This window comes from Anguilla rostrata, chromosome 13 (genome assembly GCF_018555375.3).
Source record: "Anguilla rostrata isolate EN2019 chromosome 13, ASM1855537v3, whole genome shotgun sequence".
NCBI classification, from domain to species: domain Eukaryota; kingdom Metazoa; phylum Chordata; class Actinopteri; order Anguilliformes; family Anguillidae; genus Anguilla; species Anguilla rostrata.
Genome location: NC_057945.1, coordinates 7,990,018 through 8,007,246, shown reverse-complemented (window position 1 = coordinate 8,007,246; position 17,229 = coordinate 7,990,018). Strand labels below are relative to the sequence as shown.

The 17,229-nt window shown below is 42.6% G+C and overlaps 1 protein-coding gene across 4 annotated transcripts in view; it reads right to left on the bottom strand.

Moving 5' to 3' along the window:
- The window catches only part of raly (RALY heterogeneous nuclear ribonucleoprotein), a 77,032-nt gene that overhangs the window by 53,881 nt on the left and 5,922 nt on the right, over positions 1 to 17,229 (bottom strand). Inside the window, exons 1-3 of one of the 4 annotated variants that reach the window (XM_064305793.1) lie at positions 15,869 to 15,923; positions 9,844 to 9,892; positions 8,794 to 8,878 (exon numbers count right to left, since the gene is read on the bottom strand). The gene's annotated coding sequence lies outside the window, so the exon portion shown is untranslated. Of the gene's footprint in view, positions 1 to 8,793; positions 8,879 to 9,843; positions 9,893 to 12,031; positions 12,210 to 15,868; positions 15,924 to 17,229 lie in introns of those variants that run through there. The other 3 variants (XM_064305795.1, XM_064305796.1, XM_064305792.1) reach the window with 3 other exon arrangements.

Sequence of the window (17,229 nt, the reverse complement as noted above, 5' to 3'; positions counted from 1 at the left end):
AATATACAAGAATTTCAAGGCTTAAAACAGTGATAAACACAAGCCTTTGTTAGGATGTGTGCCCTCGGTTTGTAAGAGCTGTATTTTACTGTATTATAGAAGCAAGAATGTAAAATGCACTGTTTAAACTCCATTTTCCCTTCCATTATTCTGATTCAAGAGCATGCTCTATCAGCAGTGCTGCAAAAATGAAAGAATCAAAATGCTCAATTCAATTGCTTGCCTTGAACAGAAAACATTACACACAAATACACACGTACAGGAATACTATGCATACGACAGGAATGCAGGAGTTCTTGGCCAAGTTCTTGGCCATTAGTGGCACAGAATTTATTCATTTGTTCGTGTTGACACGGCAGCGACTGAATATTTATTTGAACTGATGAAAACAATCAAGCGTTCGCATTTGCAATGACTTACAATACACAGAGTTCAGCCAACTCTGAAAAAATGGTAAAAAAAATAAATAAACCTTAATTAAGCTTTATAATGATGCTATTAAAAGTAACGGATGGTGCTTACATCTTTTAGATGGCGTTTGGCTCTGTCTCTTCGAACCTGGTCATTCGTGAAGATAAAGTTGCCGTTGCTGTTATCGCTATAAACTTGCAGCACTTACAGGGCTTACAGTATTTATACATATGCAGCAGTGTTCTTGAGCTTTCATTTAGTATAGCATTAGTATTCAGTTAAAATAATGGGTAAGGAGTTGGTCTTGTAACCTGAAGGTCACTGGTTCAATTCCCCAGTAGGACACTGCTGTTGAGCAAGGTACTTCACCTGCATCGGTATATATCCAGCTGTATAATTTGGATACAATGTAAAAGTTGTGGATAAGAGCGTCTGCTAAATGCCTGTAATGTAATTTAATGCTGGCAAATATATCACAGCCCCAATTTAACTTAGTTCAAGTGATTACTGGACTTGACAAACTAAAAAAATAATTATTCTTGCTTTTAATTGTTGCTAAGTCAACATTAAACCTGAATGTTGACTGAATTTGAATTCAAGGGTAAACATTTTCGCTCAGCTTAGATCATAGAGCCATTTTCTTCTTCCCATAAATCTAACTCACCAGATTTTGTTCAGAAGCACAAGACTTTTGTTTACTTGTAAGTCAAAGTTAAAGGCAAAACGTCCTTGAATACAGACCTCGGTCACAATCAAATAACTAGAAATAACTATCATTTTCCTCCAGATAATTCAAATTCCACTTTCCGTTCTACATGCAGGTACTTTCATAGTTTTAAAATGTGTCTAACCAAGACATTTTGCACATATCAGAAGAGATTGAACGACATTCTTCTAATAACATGGTGTAAATGCACCATTATGTTTGACTGAAATGTAACTCACTCACCTTGAAAGGCCTGGCATGCAACATGATTCTATTTGACAGGTCTCACTCTATAAATGGTCTGCAAAATACACAATGCCCCAAAGATTTGGAGTGACCTCCCCCAGGTACTGTTGCAAGAAGTAACAGTTTTTTTTATATAAGACTCTAAAGCTCCTACAAACATAATCACTCATTCAATCTATATCTATTTGAGTCATGTTACTCTTTCACCTGAAGACTATAGTAGTCACCAAATTGACTGTAAATGACAAGATATAAAACAAAGATTGATTTGATGTCTGATTGAAAACAGGAAAATTCTACAACCCATAGTGTCTGTGTGCTTATTTATTGTACTCAAAAATCCCAAATAATTTTTTGTTTTTGGAAAAAATTCCAAAATTCTAGATTCTATTAATTTGCAATAGTACCTCTTGCTTAAAAACTGACTGATACAGTCAACCATCTGCATCTCAGTCAGATTTGTGAAGGGGAATGTAATGCATAAAAACATTTGTAATGTATTTTAGATTTTTTTTCTGATTGGTTCAATGTAAAAGCATCAGGAAGGAGTTTGTTATGAGCATTTCCCAGTAGGAGAGGAGAGCATCTTAACATCTGCCTCGTCTCAGGTTCCAAAGAGTGTGGATGATACCGCTCTCCATGACGCTATGATTCACACCCACTAAAGTGGGAAAGAGATGCAAAAGGAAATGCTTTCATTTCGAACCACTTGACCTGTAGACTGTCATTTTTCAGCAGGAGGAATGGGGCACTCTGGTGGAGAAGAGGGTGGGAGGGGCATAGGGGCACAGGCCTGCATTCTGTCACAGTCTTTGACCATTTAAGGTGTGAGATCACAAACATGTGCTTAGAATGTTCTTAACTGAACATTCTAACGCTGATGTCACAATCACTACTGGTAATGGAAAGCAATGGAGTTCTAGAACACTGACTCTTTGAAGGGTTAATTGCATTGCCATACTCAGCCTTGGAGGGAAGGTTCTTCAGATAAATAAACGGGCGTGGGAAGGCACGGAGCTGGCTGGTAAGGCTGCGGGTCGTGAGTGCAGCCTCAGCGGCTGTTCTGCGTTATGGATGCCCTCGTGGCCTTGGACGCTTATTGCTGCCAATGACATCATCAGTGTAAACATTAATGAAATGTCATGGTAAACAGTGTGTGGGTGTAATTCGCACCCTGTTCTTACTCCCTCAGCTGATGTGCACATAATGCCAGATTACTTGAGGACAGGCACGCATGCGTCTTACAGAGGCCCGTTCCTTGGCCTGCAGGTATTGTACAGCTCCATGCTAGTCTAAACCTGCTCATTCTGCTTCTCCTTCACATGCCATGGAACAAGCGGAGAAAAATGACAGGCTTTGGAAACAAAGGATAAGAGACACTGCAGACTGTTTCTACAGAAGGCCTCGTACCCCACATGCAGAAGCATAGCTGCAAAATATTCTGCGCCAGCATCCAGGAAAAAGACTCGTCGCATTTGGTACAATTATAATCCGAGAGATCGAGGGAAAGTGCACGACAGCCGTTACACACGCAGACGATGAAAACACAGATCCCTCCGAAAAGCTTAGAGCGTCGATCCAAAGCGTCGCTGCTTGTAAAACAGCAAGAAGCCACTTCCTCCAAGTTTAACATGAACAAAACCGAGCTGCTGATGAGTGGCGGCCCACTGCATTATGGGAAATTTCATATCGCGCCCGTACGATGTATGCCGCAGCGGAGGCCTTCTGCGTGAACAGGAGGTGAGCTGAGGTCGCTAACCAAAGAGGAGGGGCCCTCAGGGGGCCAGTACGGACATATCAGCCTATTTACGGGAGCTTCTCAGGCCTCGTTAATTATTCACGGGGACCGAAACGCGACAGGCCCCCCGGGGGCCACGGGCGACCAGGGCCCTTATCTGCCGAAGCGCAGCGCGGTCCGACGCCGTCTCCGAGTCCCCCGCACGCCTTCAGACGCGCCTTTTCATTACCGCCTCTCCGTTTCCATCGGCAGCGTCCTCCACTAAGCACCTGTTGCGGTCTGAGATTTTTTTTCCCCGAACCTTGTGTTCAAACTTATTATTACTGTTGTCGCTGTAGCTGCTGCTCTTGTTGTTGTTGTTGTTGTTATGATTATTATATTTATTAGCAGTAGTAGTAGAAGTAGTATTAACTGAACTTTTCTTGCATTAAATTTAATTTTATGGACGTTTAAAGCGAAACAGAACTTAAATTGAAATCAATTTAAAAACACCATATCAGGCGCTGTTGGGTAATCTTTTTTTTTTTCTTTCTTTTTTACATCACTGTTCAATTACATATTCAAGCTGAGCGGACAGTCGGATGCTCTTCACAGGTCAGGCATTAAATATTTTTTTACTGCCAGCGAGGAGGGGGAAGGCGCCCGTGAGATGATGAAGAAGGAGAGCGCAGCCACGGCTGCACTGGACATTTTATTACGAGGATAAACCAGCATGTCCTCGACGCTTTCTCTGCGCATTCAAATGGTTATTATGGAAACACATCGCATTGACCGTGTTTAATCTGTGGTGCTTCAGGTGCTATATGAAAAACCCATTTACGCATTAGCTTAGCAGAAAGGCAGTCCATAATTTGTAAACATCACAACCTACTGTAAAAAAAAAAATATCATTTAGCAAGGATATCCAAAAAACAACAAAAAAAAAAACACTAAAATACAGTTGCATAACTAAAATTAAACAGTGCTTTCATTTGAACATTTTGCGATTCATTTTGCTTCACGAAAAAGACCAACTGAATGGCATGCAAATTTCTGGGCTTTCAGAATCTTAACCGGTCCTAAAACCAGGAAAAAACAAATTACCAAACCTCTCATTCAAAGCCATTCTTCCAGCAAAGTAATTATTTGGGGTAACCGCAAACACCTACATTCCCATCGCTAAATTAAGACTGCATTCATTCGTTGTTAGTCGACTCGAGCAAATTGCCCCTCTGGCCTACTCTCTCGCTTGATAACAGTGGCTCAGAAGACGCAGCTGAGATGTTTGACAAATTTCGATAAATGCGTGAATAACATTTTCATAAAATTTTCACTTGGGCGCATGCATAATTCACGCACGGCTCTCTCTCTGGTGATTAACGGCAGCAGATGCGCAAATCAACGGCTGCTCACAGCCGCGGCTCTGCCGCTCGAGCCCACCAGCCTGGCACGGCTTCCTGTTACGTGTCAACATCGAGGTCTCTGGAAATGTCTACCGTCGGAAGGAGAGCAGGTAAAATGGCCGCCCGGTTACAGGTGCAAGGCAGAGCGAATGTTCCCACCTCGCCGCGTTAAGGCACTGGGAGATGCACCGATAAATCCTGAGTTAACCATCCTGAGTGACAATTAAATTGGGTGAAATGGAAAGAAAGTCAGCCTCTTTTTCTACAGCTAACCTCCTTCTTTAATACTATGAATACCTTAACAGATACCAGACCATGGGGCCCATCCACACACTGGAACAGAGCCTTAACAGATACCAGACCATGGGGCCCATCCACACACTGGAACAGAGCCTTAACAGATGCCAGACCATGGGGCCCATCCACACACTGGAACAGAGCCTTAACAGATACCAGACCATGGGGCCCATCCACACACTGGAACAGAGCCTTAACAGAAACCAGACCATGGGGCCCCATCCACACACTGGAACAGTGTCTTAACAGAAGAGTCAGAGTAGTATATTGTGAGGTATTTTCAACAGCCTGCAAAACTACAGACATGCAGCTAATGTCCTGCACACTTGCTCGGTTATTTTCAGAGTCTGGTGAGTGTCGCCTGAGGGAGCAGTCCTGCGTGCGCTAGGTGCACTGGGTTGTATGCACGTGTTCTCAAGTGCAGCTTTTGCTCCAGTGAGCTTGAGCTCTCACTCACAGTGACCGACAACAGTGAACCTTCCAGAGATTTCCGCACAAAATCAACTGCCCTACTAATCGAACATTTAAAAAAAAAAACCGAAGAAAACGCAATAAATAAGAAAAGATAAACGCATCACACACCCATTATCACAGGGTGTGATGCAGGTAGGATTCACACGCATAGGAAAACAATTTAGTGTCTTTCGAAAATGGATTACTGCAGGCAAGCTGAATGCAAATGCGCGTTATATTTGCATACTCGCTGACATTCTTTTGAAAATAACCCCTTAAAGCACTGCGCAGAGCCACGGTAAGTGCATTATGTGTAATAACCAAATTGTCCCGTCTCAAAGACCACCCCAGTCAGCGTGTCACAACCGGTTCGTAAATAGATTACAAGCACATTTGCCCAGTTCAAATGACATAAAGCCGTTACGTTTCCCCCGTGAATACGTGTCGACGTGTTCAAATTAGCCCCAAAACCGATTGCAGGCGTTAGTTCAAGAGGGAACAACGGGATTATTAAATGATGCGAGATCTTCTTTTGATATACTGTGCTAATGAGAACGGATCCTTCCGCGCGGCCGATAATTCGCGACGGCAATACCCCAGATAGATAATGCCATATGCCGCAATCTCGAGAAAATGAATTGTGACTGTTGTTTCGTGACACGCGCATCCTCCCAGGGAAGGTGCTTCTCGGGAGGATCAGTGTGCGGCGAGGGAGTGAGGAAGCAGAGCGCCACCTGCATCGCCTTGCTGTCGACTCCACCTTCAGCGGGCAAACATACGCCACTCAATGCAGGTCTCACATGTGAGGAGGACTGAAATTAACTTTAAGGACATAGTTTTTCTAATTTAATGTAATTTTTTTTATTTTTTTTTTTTACTTTTGGTTTGAATGTTTGACAGTGTGAAAGATGTTACTTAGTTAATTCTCTTTGTCTATATTTGTTTGCATGCATGTGTGGTAGTGTGTGTGTGTGTATACTGTATACACACACATGTAAAACTCAGTGGCTACTTTATTAGGTACACCTGCTCGTTAATGCGAATAGCCTGCTCCTTCAAACGGCAGATCATATGGCTGACACTAAATATATGAAGCATGCAGACGTGGTGAAGAGGTTTCATTTATTTTGTTTGACCCAACAACAGAATGGACACGATGTGTGATCTAAGCGACTTTGGTCCGGGTGTGATTGTTAGTGCCAGGTGTGGTGGTTCCAGCATCTCAGAAACAGCTGCCCTGGGGTTTTCACACACTGCAATCTCTCTAGGGTGTACAGAGAACGGTGTGATAAACAAACACGCCCAGTAAGCAGCAGGTCTGGGGGTGAAAACACCTTGTTAATGAGAGAGGTCAAAGGAGAATGAGCAGACTCGTTCAAGCTAAAGGAAATCGCATACATTTTCGAACAACATCTGTTGACAAGAGTTGTGGGCAGAAGGACGTCTGCGAACGAGCTACGCGTCAAACCTTCGAAGCGGATGGGCTACGGCACCAGAAGACCACACCGGGCTCCACTCCTGTCAGCTTAGAACAGGAATAATGAGGCAACGGTGGGCACGTGGTCACCAATACTGGACGACAGAAGATTGGGAAAAACATCGCTTAGTCTGACGGATCTCAACGTTTGCGGAGAGGTGCAGATGGTTGGGTCAAAATTGGACGTAAAAAGCGTGAGCCCATGGATCCATCCTGCCTTGTGTTAATGGGCTGCTGCTGGTGGTGTAATGGTGTGGGGAATGTTTTCTTGGCAGACAGTAGGCCCCTTAATACCAACTGAGCATTATTTGAATGCCACAGCACGCCTATGTATAATTGCTGACCATGTGCATCCCTTTATGGCCACAGTCTTTTTTCAAATGGATACTTCCAGCAGGATAATGTGCCATATCACAAAGCATGCATCATCTCAAGCTGGTTCCATGAACATTACAGTGACTTCGGTTTACTCCAATGGCCTGCAATGTCCCTATATCTCAATCCAATAGAGCACCGTTGGGATGAGGTGGAACAGGTGGTATGCAACGTGTGGCCGGAAAATCTGCTGGAACATGATGCTATCGAGTCAGCATGGAGCAAAATCCCTACGGAATGTTTCCAGCACCTTGCTGAATCCATGCTGCGAAGGATTCAGGCTGTTCTAGAGACAAACAGGGGTCCTACCCTTTACTAGACAGGTGTACTTAATAAAGTGGACGGTAAGTGTCTATACTGTCACTGCTTTCTGTTACAAGTCAATTCCCTCGTCTTGATCAGTTCAATTATTCATTTGTAAGTACCATCTGGCTTTATGCCTTAACATTTACAAACGTCCTAAAATGTACTGCAGTTAAATGTTTCTGACCAATGGGGAACGCGTACGACCCTGTCCAAATAAACCACTGTGATAATCAGATGCTGTAAATGTATTTGTTTAGAGTTTGCAGAAAAACTGAAAAGCTCTGAAATGCGGAAATACTTAAATAAAAATATAATGTGTGTACTGGGTGCTGGGGTAGGCAAGTGCCTGGGGAGGGGGGTGGGGGGGGGATTTTATGCTTCAAACAAAATAATGAATGAATCATGTTCTGCAGTCAATATCTGAAAGACTGCCAAAAGCAGCAAACTGCGCGTAAACAACAGACAAAAGCTTTTCCCGTCTTATTTATTTTTTATGCATTTCTGCTTCTGTTCGGCAGAGCAGTACTCACAAAAGAGCCACATTTCCTTTGAATAAAATAAATGTTTTGTTTTTTTTTATGACAAAATACACATTTATTGTTGCATATTATTTATTTTTTCCTTTTCAAGTAGGTGCAGCATCTGCCTGGCCTGCCTATACACTTTACTGCATTCTATATAACATACAATTTACAGTGAGTTATATGTGACCAACAGTGCTGCTATGCGTTGTTAAAATGTAATGGCTTCTTCATGACCCTGGCATGTCTACCTTTGTGTTTGTTTTTTCCAAAGGTAAATGATTTGTGGGCACACACACCGAGCACAGCGTAGCCTGGTCTACTAAAGAATGATTTAATTTCTGCAGAGCCCTTTCAGGAAGTGCTTGCGCCTGACCCAGTTACTGTCTGTACTGATGTCGTCCCTTTAGGGGACCGGGAAACTGTGATGGTTATCTAACCAGTCAGAGACTGTGACCTGCACAGGACAGCACTGAGAATGACAGACCAAGCACACACACATACGCACACACACACATGCACAAACCTACACACAGACACATGCACACACACACACACACCTACACACATACAAACACACAGACGCACACACACGCATGCACACACACACACACACAAACCTATACACACGTACACACATACAGACACATGCGCGCGCACACACGCACACATACAGGAGCTCTGCACCTGTGCTGCCCATCTCCCTGTGAGAGGGCAGAATATTCTGGAAGTGGGCTGCTGACTGACAGGCAGTGAATCACAGGTTGACAGCCAAGGTGACAGGTCCCGAGATGGATGTGAGGAAGTGCCTGGATTAAACACAGGTGCCTGATGGATCGGCTGCGCTTTGTCTCCGGGTGTTAAGAAGGACCTGCACATACCTGTCTAATCTCAGCCAGGTGGACACGCTGGAGTGATCACTGCTGCTCGGTCCTGATGCTCCCACTCTGGACTACAAAATGGCTCCTGCAAAGGAAAAGAAGCATAAGATCACCACTGGTGTGTAGCAAAGATCACTGCAGGGGTGTACCACAGGCATGTAGCAAAGACTACCACAGGTGTGTACCACTGGTGTGTAGCAACAACCACCGCAGGTGTGTAGCAAAGACCACCGCAGGTGTGTACCACAGGTGTGTAGCAGAAACCACCACAGCTACAAAGCCTGCTACAGGTGAGCTACAAAGCCTGCTACAGGTGAGCTACAGAGGCTGCTACAGGTGAGCTACAAAGACTGCTACAGGTGAGCTACAGAGACTGCTACAGGTGTTCTACAGCGACTGCTACAGGTAACATAAAGAGACTGCTAGAGGTGAGCTACAGAGAGTGCTACAGGTGAGCTACAAAGCCTGCTACAGGTGAGCTACAGAGGCTGCTACAGGTGAGCTACAGAGACTGCCACAGGTGTGTTACAGAGACTGCTACAGGTGAGCTACAGAAACTGCTACAGGTGTGTTACAGAGACTGCTACAGGTGTGCTACAGAGAGTGCTATAGGTATTCTACAGAGAGTGCTACAGGTGAGCTACAGAGAGTGTTACAGGTGAGCTACAGAGACTGCTAGAGGTGAGCTACAGACACTGCTACAGGTATGTTACAGAGACAGCTACAGGTGTTCTACAGAAACTACTGCAGGTGAGCTACAGACAGTGCGACAGGTGAGTTAAGGAGACTGCTACAGGTGAGCTACAGGTAAAGTTACAGATTGCAGACACTGAAAATGTCATACACACAACAGATGAGGGATAAAATGTTAAATGCTTATCTGAATCATACCTGTCTACACCGTAAAACTTAATTTACAAAGTGAGTGCACACACACACACACACACACACACACACACCTTCTCCTTCATTATGCCACACAGGCTCTGAATTCAATCAGTATTTGTCCTTAGAACTTAGACTCACAGTAAAATGTGAGTGTCAGCCTACCTTCAGCAATACGGCTCAGCAATGACTGGAAGCAATCATTGAATGGTGTCTGTGAAGAAAAAAATGACTCCAGCATTTAAGTGAGATACAGGATGTACTCATAAGCATCCCGTGCCTGTGTAGCGGGTGCAGCTTGGCTAGTTCGCTAGTAAGCACAGTGAGGTGCAATAGAGCGAAGGCCTTGTAGCAGTATACTGCAGCAATACTCTGGCACCACAACCCTGAGATTCAAAATAATAACATTGCTCCTAGCCAGGGGCGATTTTGCCTTTAGCTGCCTGGTAACACGTTGGTCTTTGGGGCCTTTGGCCAAGTGAGACACCCAGGTTCAAATCCCACATCGGACAAATCTGTGACTTGTTACACCTGGGAAAGGCAAATTAGTGTTAAACAACATGTGTGTTTTGTTCCACAAGGAGCAAACCCTCCATTCATCAACGGGTCAAGACTGAGGCTGGTTCAGTCTGAGAGCCATGTGACTGCCAGTGAACAGACGCCTCAGTCATGTGACTTCCGTGTCATGTGACTCCCCGCTGGGATGCTGAAAAGCGCAGCTCCGAACAGCTGCTCCAGCTCAAAGGATAATCACCACGCGCGAGGCGTCTTTATTAAGAGGAAGTCTGTTCCTACCAAGGGCAGCACACCTGAGCCTCCAATTACACTGTCTCAGCCACTCCACACACAAGAGTGCCTCCAGCTGCAGGGAAGATTTCAATCAGGGGAATCGGCAGCGATGGATTCAGCACAACTCAGTTAAAAAGCAGGAAGGGCCATTACACAGGAAGTTTACTCTGACAGGACAAGAGTGGGGATGCAGACACTGTTGTTTTGCGATGCATAAAAGCACCTACAGAGAGACCTGTCCATCCACGCCTGCATTTTACGTTGCATTTAAAAAATGACACTCTGATTGGCTAACAGTGCTTCCTTACTGCGATCTGGCTAGTTGAAGATATTTACTACGTACAGCAGTTTATCGGGTGATCCACACTTCAATCAGATCAATGCATCTGTGGTCAATTTTTCTAAAGCACTAGACCCTAAAAAATAATGATACATTACATAACAATCACTTAGCAAATGCTCTATCCAGAGCGATGTATAGAGGTGGAGAAAATCAGCGTTAGTCTCTCAGGAATATCAAAATGCGGTTCACCAGAAGTCCCAATTATAACCAATAGGTATAAAGTTAACCTAACAAACAACTATTTGTATTGTATCAAAAGAAGGTATGATGTGACCTATGACCTTACACTGCTATACATGAAGGAAATCCAGAGAAAAATAGAGGGGGGAAAAAAGGCTGTCTAAAGGCGGTCAGAGGAACACTGGTCCAATCAGAAGAGCCAACCCTTCAGTAAATGGTAAATGGACTGCATTTATATAGCACTTTTATCCAAAGCGCTTTACAATTGATGCCTCTCATTCACCAGAGCAGTTAGGGGTTAGGTGTCTTGCTCAGGGACACTTCGACACGCCCAGCGCTGGGATCGAACCGGCAACCCTCCAACTGCCAGACAACCGCTCTTACCTCCTGAGCTATGTCGCCCCCGTATCAGGAGATGGCCAGGGATTGCTATAAATCCTCATCCGTCTTGACTAATTTGCCTTATTTGTCGTTTTTATTAAGACACTGCAAACTAATAGGAAAATGCAATCCAATGAACACGTGGCCGAGAGCAGGACACTGCACCAAATTCAACAACCTGGAGATTAATGATGGAGTTCAGCACAATGGTGTGCAGTGGATTGTAAACACAAAAACAATGGAGTGGAATCTGTACTGATCGGGTTTGATTTATGTGGGGAGAGGGCAACACCTGTTAGGAGCCTACTAGTTATTTCTCCAGAGCCATCATGGCTGCACTTCCTGCATATACATTATATACTCCCTATTATATCAGAAGCCTATGGGGGCATTTTTCCAGAGCCATCATGGCTGCACTTCCTGCATATTTACTCCCTATTATATCAGAAGCATATGGGGGCAATTTTACAGAGCCATCATGGCTGCACTTTCTGCATTTCATCCCTGTTACACCAGAAGCTTATGGGATGAAGATGACAATCAGCACAGGTTAGAAGGGAATAAAAAGAAAAAGGTGCATTTAAAAAACATTATCAAATCACGTGCCGGAGAATGGTTCCAACACAATGGAGTGGTAAAACTTAAATCATCTAAAAACACCTGCTTGACAAAATGGCAGCAGGCAGGCCTTGAGAGATGTGGAAGTTGGACAGGCGAGCTGGAGAGCGTGTAGATGTCTTGAATGAATCATTCTCGATTGCACGCCAGCCTTATCTGAACTGCGGGTCGGTTCCTTACCTCTCCTCATCACGGGGACCTGCATGTGACCAAAGGGAAGGAGCACAAAGTGCGTTTCACTTTGCATGCTGGGCCAAAAGTGTTTTCGGGTCCCCAGGCTGAGGACAGAGAGGACAGAGCCTGTACTGGTGATAACCAGAACTGGGTCAAATATGTATTTGTTTTGGATTCCAATACTTTTCAACACAAATACTGATCTTATCTGGTATATTGGAACCAATGAAATACTCTCAAAAAGTTGTCTTCCGTTTTCTGGTCATATTGGCAGGCTCAATTACACCAGGAAAGATCAATAGAGCACAGAAAAGTATTTGAATCCAAAACAAATACGTATTTCACCCAGGTCTGGTGATAACTAATCTCTCAATGACATGAGAAATTTGAAAAGTCAAACTGTAAGTGGCTGTCTCTTAGCAACCAGGCTGGCAATGATTAAGAATAAAGGTGACATTTATTTATTTATTTTTTTGGAATGCTAAGACTAATATCTATTTCAAATATGTATTTTATTCAAATATTTATTTTATTTAACCTGGGAAAAAAACAGAATTGGGTTGGAAATCTCTTTTACATGGTGTACCTCACATAAAGCTCAAAGTTACATTGACAAAGACAGTCCGCAGGACAGCTGTGTAAATAATAATTAATAACAGGGATTAAAAGCAGCACTTCAGTCGTGGTGTTATCAGTTAACAGCTTAAAATCAGCAGGTGTAATTAGCATCTGGAGTTTCATTTTTTTGTTGTTGTTCCATCTGTACTATAGAGAGTGGCTGAAAGCTCTCTTCCTAAGTTTAGTAAAGAAACTCAGAAAATATAGTCGCAGAAAATAAAGGGCCTTTTTAAAGGGAATAAATTCTACCTTCCGCGTTCACAACCAAATTGACCCGATTCACACAGAAATCTTCTCTTAAGTGAAACATTTCCTTCAGTCATAAAAACAAACATAACAAAAGAAAAATGACGAACACTTTCACAAGTCACCATCACTAGAAACCAATTATTTTAGAACCAGGGCAGGATTTACAAAAAAAAAAAAAAAATCACCATTCAATTACTACGACTGTGTTACAAAAGCGTGTTTGTTGTCTTTGTATAACCACTATTTGATGAAAATACTTTAGAAAATCACTTTAATTTAAAAAGCCAAGCTCTTGCTATTGTCAAATATTGACTTGGAAATTAGTTTCTCAACAGGGGGGTTGCTGAACTGTAATTAAAGCTTGGTACCCATGTATTTTCTTAATAAATCCGTCTTAATGAAAAACAAAAGAAATAAATGTATCTTTTAATACAAGACATTGAGCTGACCTGGTATGGGAATGGACTGAAAGTAGGCTACTTATTAAGATTAACCCTTTAAGGTATGAGATCACAAAAATGTGATTAGAATGTTCTTAACTGCACATTCTAAAAGGAATTGAATGCAATGGAGTTCTAGAACGCAGACCATTCCAAAATCATTCCAATCTAAACCATTCCAAAACCATTCCAAAAAACCTGCTCTTCAAGGGTTAATGTATAGTGCCAACAAATTTACTTTCACAGTTATACCCTCACTGAATAGAACAAGCTCTTGTTTCAGGTTACAGGTCCTGGTTCATTTTAGAGGTCAACTGTAGAACAATTGGATGGATAAACTAATATGGTGCTGCATTTTCAATGGCTGCATAGCTCTGCAAACATGGCTACCAAGCAGACCTTCATCACAGTACTTGCTCTTCTGACAACAAAACATTACCCGTAACAAAACTCCATGTGTGGATCATTTCTGATGTGAGCCAAACCTTTTTACAGAAATCTAAGAGCTTGCAGGGGTGCAGGAAAAATCAAAACAACTGGAAGGATAAGAGCAGGAGAGGCTAACCTTAACAAGCGGATTACCTAGTGGGATGAATTACGCTGTTATTTCCACCTGGGATTCCCAAACTGTTTCAGATAGTTTACCATGTCCCCTATTATCTCCCAGCTAGCTGGCACGCTAACACAGCAAATTGCCGGTCTTGTTATCGGGACTTCTGAACATAATTAGCTACTTTGAGAACTGCGGATATACAAGCTAATTAAGGGGACTGTGCAGAGACCCAATGAAGGACAAATGATCAAAAATATCCCCAGCGAAATATTAACTACAGTCTAATGATTTCCCAGGACAGAATGGCAGGAATGTAATTGGTCAAGATATAATCAACCAGCTATCAAAATAAATAAATTAGATAATTTACAAAATATGAATTTGACACTTTTGAAAATGTATTTAATGAATTATTTATTTTCCACAGTTTAAACTACAAAGCAAGGCTGAAAGTACGTTTTGTTAGTTAATGAATAAAATGCGTTTCTATTTAGAGCTCAGGATGCGAGCAAGAACTGATATTTTTCTGGGGATGCAGAATTACACTAATGGCATATGACATAGCGTATTCGACCTTTCTCTCCTGCTCCACGGTATGGAGGAAGGAAACGGGATGGCAGGTACCCCACAAACAGAAAACACGCGACTCAGACAATGCTAAAAGCACAGTGGGTGGACCGAGCCAGAGTCATGCTGCGAGCAGCAGTAAAATATAAATTAAAATGCCATTTAGATACAACATCAGAACACATTTGGAACCGTTTAAGGATAATTAAAGTGGAATTACCTAAATTAACGCTAACGCAGAAATGAACAGCTAATTGAATATCGGTGTCTAGGACTTAGTGGTAAAGACTTGCATGGTTACTTACTTACTTATGCAAACACACATGCACTAGCAAAATATATCACAGAAACAGAGAGCAGACCAACTACAAAGACCTCAGATAATGTCTAGAAGCAGATATACCAATGTGTATGTTAATCCTTCGTTTAACCAGGAAAGAACCCACTGAGGTCTTCTTTTTTACTACGGGGATGTGACCGGTGGGTTCATTATAATGACCAGGTATCAATGTAAAAGCCCTATGCGACACACACTCGGCTTCAAAGGGGTTCATATAGCATTTGCAAGTCAAGGATCTGCAAACAAATACATCGGCTACTGATGGAGAAAGACGAAATAAGAAATCACTAACTGAAATTAATAATACCACGAATCACCTTCATATCTGCCGGATTTAAACAGCGTATTACCATGGAAAATTCCAAGAGAAGCAGAGACCCAAACTGACTGGAGAATGCATTAGCAGGCATGCTTCACTCATTTAGCGGACCGTAATGGAAGTGACATTTCGCTTGGCATGGCAACATGTTTCCAGAACAGGATGAAGCGTGATTAGTTTGATTACAGCACAGAGCCTTTATAAAAAAAGACAATGCATGAAAACCACTTTAAAAAGGATATGCCTGCTACACCTTCATCTACTACACCAACTGTGTAACATGGCAACATGGGAACGTGTTTCCAGAACAGGATGAAGCGTGATTAGTTTGATTACAACACGGAGCCCATATAAAAAAAGACAATGCATTAAAAACTCTTAAAAAGGATATGCCTGCTACACCTTCATCTACACAGGCTGTTACAAAATGAAGAGTTTCCAGGTCTTACATTCAAAATGTTGTATTCATGACGTAAATGTTGTGGTTACCAAAATTATTTGGCTCTCTATTGGCATATGAAACTGATAATTAGATAATATTTTTCTCAAAAGACACCTCTATCCCCACATGAATTACTATAGTTAATACTGGTGAGTTGCCTGATTTGGCACCAGGTACCTGGTTAATACTGCTTGGACCCAACCCAAAGGCAGTACCGGACGAGACGAGACCTGTATGCATGTTTAATTGTGGCAAACGCACTCAGTGACGTTTTATCAAGCACTACAATGATGACATGCCGATCGGTGAAATGATTTGCAATACGAAACGCGTGCAAGTCATTGCTCCTCAATCAACCAAATAATGAATAAGCCCGAAAGCTATTGAGCAATGGTAAATTGTGTGAGGAATATCAGTATTTTCATTGTTTCAGTCTCTTAAATGACAAGTTGTGCTTAACAAAATAAAATGATGCAAGTTAATACTGCGGTAGTGTGACACAAATGTGTATAATGCACAGCCAGCCAGAAATAGTGAGGTAAAATCTAAATTAAATATTTATTTTTTGAGCATCTCACGGTATAGTTTTTAAAATTTCAAAATTTAAAATTTTGTAGATACAGACAATAACACCATATAAAACATATTTGTTTTTTGTTTCCAGTGGAACAGATTATAGGTTTTTGGTGAATACATTGTGTGAAAGTACTAGCCAGTTGCAGATGCCTTGCAAAATACATATATGAGCTATAAAGAGCAGTGGACTTGTCTGTCTGTCGCCTTTAGCCGCTTGTAAAACCTGGTCAGGAGCACGTTTATGAAGTAGGCAGCTTTAGTATCCTCGAGGCGGTACTTAAAGCATGCTGCAATCAAGATTAGTATGGAACTATACAAACGAGTCTGAGATCGGGATGAAGAAAATTGGGAGAAAGGCAATTTGGTCCTGATTTTGATCTGGGAAATATGGAAATTCGGTAATACTCAAGAAAATCCCGTGCTATCAACCCGGTGTGTTTAAAATGCATCAAAGTGCACTCTACCTCCACCTTCTTACATAATAGTGACCTTTACCTCCACCTTCTTACATCAGAGTGCACTCAACCTCCACCTCTCTACATCAGAGTGCACTCAACCTCCACCTTCTTACATCAGAGTGCACTCAACCTCCACCTTCTTACATCAGAGTGCACTCAACCCCCACCTTCTTACATCAGAGTGCACTCAACCCCCACCTTCTTACATCAGAGTGCACTCAACCCCCACCTTCTTACATCAGAGTGCACTCAACCCCCACCTTCTTACATCAGAGTGCACTCAACCTCCACCTTCTTACATCAGAGTGCACTCAACCCCCACCTTCTTACATCAGAGTGCACTCAACCCCCACCTTCTTACATCAGAGTGCACTCAACCTCCACCTCCCTACATCATGGTGTCCTTTACCTCCACCTCCCTACATCATAGTGTCCTTTACCTCCACCTCCCTACATCAGAGTGCACTCAACCTCCACCTTCTTACATCAGAGTGCACTCAACCT